The following is a 5,760-nucleotide window of genomic DNA, read 5'->3' on the forward strand; positions in this document are numbered from 1 at the left end:
TTGCTGCATGGACCACTGCAAAAAAATTAAATGAAGTCCATCAGTTTCAGTCCATCCAGTCACCCAGAAATATCATAAAAATGAACATAGTAACTGTGAAAACGTAAACTGCGCTGTTTCTGTGATTTCAAATCCATTTTTGTGGTGTTAAAAATTAACCTCATGTACACTTGAAAATTGAAACACTATGAGTAATATGAATCAACTGTTTCATTGTCACCCCAAATTATGCCACTGGCACAAAAAAAATTACTTCCACAAATGTCGACAAAGACTCGTGGTATAATTAGTGCATGGAAAGTGTTAAAAACCACCAAATATTATTGTTCAGCAACACAGCAGACTGTCAAAATGAATGGAAAAATAGTGAAAATGTTTTGTTTTTTTCCTTTTTATATGTGTTTTTAATACTAAAATGGAGTTATACTCTATATGTACAAAAGTATTGGGGCACACCTATTAATTATTGAATTCATTTCCACAGGTGTATAAAATCAAGCACCCAGCCATGCAGACTGCATTTACAAACATTTGTGAAAAAATGGGTCCTTCTGAAAAGCTCAGTGAATTCATGCGAGGTACTATGATAAGATGCCACATTTGCAATAAGTCAGTTTGTGAAATTTCATCCCTGCTAAATATTCTACGGTCAACTGTAAGTGGTATTATTGGAAAGTGCCGGACGGAAACGGAGGTTGTCTACGCGCATAGCGCAGACATTAACCGGCTGCCTGAGAGGAGGATCCCCACAGCACTGCGGGGTACCTGGATCCTCCTCTCTGGCAGCCGGCACTTCCACTGGGGCTTCTATGATGGAGCACATGCCCTTCCGGTGTTTAGTCGTAGAAGACCCTGCATAAGCGACCAAGTAGCGGCAGAGGTTGTCTACGCGCATCGTGCAGATGTCCACCGGCTGCCCCCACTAGATAGCAAGGAGTCTGAAACACGGGGGACAAGTCTGGGGATGCACTGGTAAGTCTAGGGGGTAGAGTGGCATATAGGGTGTATAAGGCATGTCTTGGGGCAGAGTGGCATATAGGGGGGTATAAAGCATATCAGGGGGGCAGAATGGCATATAGGGGTATGTCATTTCTGGGGCAGAGTAGCATTTAAGGGGGTACAGGACATATCTGGGGGGCAGAGTGGCAAATAAAAGGAAATAAAAACAAATGCATTTTTATTAAATATGAAAAAACAGTTTACGTGAATTAATGTTTACTAGTAAAACTTTTTTCCTATAGGGTAGTCTTATATTCCCGGCTTTTTCTTTTTTTCCCCTAACTTAATATTCAAATTTTGGGGGGTCGTCTTATAATCAAGCAAATATGGTAATGTAGGACAATTTATATCTGTTTTTTCCATTACAATCTACGCAATGATAGCTACTCAATTATTGTGCTAACTCTACCTCCTGCATAAAATCCAGATGCTTATTTGTTAAAGGCACTGCTTTGCTTAGACAAAACATTAACTGCACTTTCTAGTAGGGCTGCAACTAACGATTATTTTCATAATCGATTAGTTGGCCGATTATTTTTTCGATTAATCGGATAAAAAAATGAATGTACATTTTTCATTTATTTAAAATAATTTATTAAACAAATGATGTTAAATACAAACGCAGAATAAAAAAAAAACTGATAAAAATGCATTTCTTGTCTTTATTTCCCAACCAGCCCCCCCAATTTATGCACATTTGAGCACAGGCTTGCCACGCTGCCTCCCAGACATGCCACTCCACGCTGCCTCCCACATATGCCACTCCACGCTGCCCCCCACATATACCATTCCACTCTGCCTCCCACATATACCACTCCACGCTGCCTCCCACATATACCACTCCACGCTGCCTCCCACATATACCACTCCACGCTGCCTCCCACATATGCCACGCTGCCTCCCACATGCACATTTGAGCCCAGGCTTGCCACGCTGCCTCCCACATATGCCACGTTGCCTCCCACATATACCACTCCACGCTGCCTCCCACATATGCCACGCTGCCTCCCACATGTGCCACTCCACGCTGCCTCCCACATGTGCCACTCCACGCTGCCTCCCACATGTGCCACTCCACGCTGCCTCCCACATATGCCACTCCACGCTGCCTCCCACATATGCCACTCCACGCTGCCTCCCACATATTCCACTCCACGCTGCCTCTCACATATGCCACTCCACTCTACCCCCACATATGCCACTGTGCCTGATACGCCTTATACCCCCTGATACACCACTCCATCCTCCCCAGACATGCCACACTGCCTCCCAGACATGCCACGCTGCCCTCCCCACATATGCCTTATATATCGTATATGCCTTATACCCCCAGATATGTCACTCCATCCTCCCCAGATATGCCTTATACCCCCCAGATACCTCATAGTCCCCTCAGAGTCACAGACCTGTTCGCACACTGACACCATACTTTTATAAATAAGTACTGGGTTAATCTTCACTGCCCCCAGGATTTAGATTCCCCTTAGTCTGTCCCCCTTTACATCTAACTGCGCCTTAAGTTAACTTTATTAAATTAACCCTCAGTCCTCATCATTAAATTAACACTAAACACCCCATTAACCATAACTACCCCTAAATTAACTCTAAATACCCCATCAAACACAACTACCCTAAATTAACCCTAAACACCCCATTAACCACAGCATCCCCTAAATTAACCCTAAAGACCCCCATCAACCACAACAGCCCCTAAATTAACCCCAAACACCCCATTAACCACAACTGCCTCAAATTAACCCCAAACACCCCATTAACCACAGCTGCTCCTATATTAACCCTAAACACCCCATTAACCATAACTGCCCCTAAATTAACCCTAAACACCCCATTAACCATAGCTGCCCCTAAATTAACCCTAAACACCCCATTAACCATAGCTGCCCCTAAACACCCCATTAACCATAGCTGCCCCTAAACACTCCATTAACCATAACTTCCCCTAAATTAACCCTAAACACCCCATTAACCATAACTGCCCCTAAATTAAACCCCACCTCCCCTAACTTTCAGCAGCCCAAATATTAATTTTATACTTACAGATAGATGAGTGTCACAGCCATGTGGTTCTGGCCTTCTGGGAGAAGGAAGGGAGCGGGGCCAGTTGTCACAGTGATTACAGGGAGGGACTGCTAAGTAGGAGCTGCTGCTGTGAGTCACTGAAACGGATTATATAATGAGGGGTATTTTTCAGAGCGTTTGCTCTGAAAAAACCCTCATTTTATAATCGATAAAAATCGATTCAACTAATCGATAATGAAATTCGTTGGCAACGATTTTCATTATCGATTATTATCGATTTTATCGATTAGTTGTTGCAGCCCTACTTTCTAGTATAGTAAGGAATAAAATTTAGCAGATCTAACTTAAAGCACGTGGAAGCAGCACTGGAACATGGAACAAGGAAAGCCGTTTATAATGACACATTTAGTTACAAAATAGTTAAATTCAGCCATTTAGGTGGCGCAGCATCTCAATTTTTAAACAGACAAAATCTAACTCTAGGGAAGAATTTACTGCTGAAGCGGCAACAAAGCCTTTTGGCCTATCTGTGCACTCGTCTTGTGCCAAAAGAATTGGAGATTAAAGGAAAATCAGTCTTTAAAAACATAAAAAAACAAAAAAACATTATTTCCAGACAGGTCAATCAAAAATTATTGGGGTCTCTAATGTTAATTTTGATCATAAATGTGTTGTATTCAACAGAGCCAGAGCAGATGGAACAAGACCTTTAAACTTGCATGGTGATAAACTTTCCCTAGACATTGAGCTTTACAAGTCTCCTTATACCGTCTCAATGTAAAACCGTTGTCTAACATTTGTTTTTCCGTGCTAAGCCTTCACATGAATATCGGGCATTGACAAAAGGGAATAATAAAGCATTAGGAGCACAGTCATTACATCTGAGCTAGAAGCATGCTGCATAACAATGAGTAAGCTAGTATGTTTAATCCTGGAACTGAAATCCACCTCAACCCATCATGCCTGGCTTTGCCTAACTACAAATATCTATTCTGCTTCCAAAAAGATGATTTTATAGTTTTACACATTTGTATAATTTTAATTTTGGAAAGTCATATATTTTGGAGCCATTGTTTAGAAGCAGTAATATTTAAGCAGTGTGGGAAGCAGTCAATGGTTATTATGTCTATTAAGTATAGTAGATGACATCAGTTAACAGCAGCTAGTAGGTCAGAGGGTATGATCCAGTTGGCTAAGGGGTGTCTTCACTAACCAGGGGGTCTGCAAGAGAGATGAGCTTTTCACCTCCCTGAATTTCATATTCATAATGTAGGAACAATGATGCTCAGTTTCTCCTGCAAGAAGCCATGAGATGTCCAGATAACCCATAATTACATCAGTTATGACTTTTGAAGTAATCTTCCAACAATATTCCAATATTACATCATGCAGAGCCAGCTGCTTTTTGCTTGACAAAAACGAAAAGTGAGGACCAAACTGCTGCTTTACATATCTAGTTTGAAGGCACATCCACTAGTTCAGTCCATGAGGTTTCTATTATTCGTGTAAAATGGGCTTGATGCCCCGCAGGAGGTGAATAACCTTCAGTAGTATTTGCTTCCTGGACAGTCTGAACTATTTGCCTTTTGGGGTTGAGTTCTAGGTAAATCAATAGGGATCTCTTAACATATAAGGAATGCAACTCTGCTTCTTTTGTATTCTAAAGTGAGGGGACAAAATGATGGTAAAACAGTATCATGAGTAATATGAAAAGAGGAAATTCTCTTACGGATGAACTCCAGTGGCAAGAAAACAGGCCTTGCAGCTCAGAAACTCTTGGTATGCTAGCAGAATTAATTGGCACCAGGAATGCCATCTTTCACATAAAAAAACTAAAAGGAAATAGATCCAAGAGGCTCAAACAGAAGCAAAATAAGACATCTCAAACCCAATGTCAAATACCATGGAAGCTACATCTCCTGTCGCTGCTGCTGGGGATCACAAGGGGAAAATACACTGACCATGTTATTGTTTCCATCATTTGCCTCAAGTTATTTGTTAGACAATTACCAGAACCAGCTAGCTACAACTGAGCTACTGCAAATTAGTCATGGTAGCCGAGGAGCAAAACCCCCACCTCCACCTTTGGCAGCCCATACTGCTTTGGCCTTTTTATCTATTTATCACGTTAACAAGTATTGCTTATCATTGGCAAAGTCAAGTGTAATGTTCAATGGAGGACTAGGTGATAACTGGAACAATTCTAGACAGCATGTAAAACAGAGGCAACTATCTAAAAGTTAGAGAGCAGCAGAGGGATGTCCTGCAAAGACTGGCTAAATCGGGGAAGGAGCTACACGAGTGCTCTGTGTAGAAGACACCAGGACCTGTTATGGCCTGAAGGCTGAGATGCCTATTGTTTAAAGGATGGATCAGTGCATCATAACACCATAACAAGTACTTGAGACATTATGGCGTCTTAAGTGAGTACCAGCAACCAGAAAACTATTTTTGGCTTTTCCAGCAGACAGCACACTTTGCCAGCGGTGTGTTCTAGCAGCCAGAACACTATACCTGAAGCCTATTCCAGCTGTTCTGTAAGCTGGAACACTATGCCTGCAAAAGTGCGCTAGATGTCCTGACAGCCAGATCACCATGTCCGGAGCATGATTCAGCTGTTCTGGCAGCTGAAACTCTATTAATGGACTGTATTGTAGCCGATTCAGCGGCTGTTCTTGCTACCACAACATCATGTAAGAAGTGTACCTGTCCTATGTTCCA

Source organism: Sceloporus occidentalis, unplaced genomic scaffold (assembly GCF_023333645.1).
Source record: "Sceloporus occidentalis isolate IW3139 unplaced genomic scaffold, rSceOcc1.0.p SCAF_42, whole genome shotgun sequence".
In the NCBI taxonomy this organism is placed as follows: Eukaryota; Metazoa; Chordata; class Lepidosauria; order Squamata; family Phrynosomatidae; genus Sceloporus; species Sceloporus occidentalis.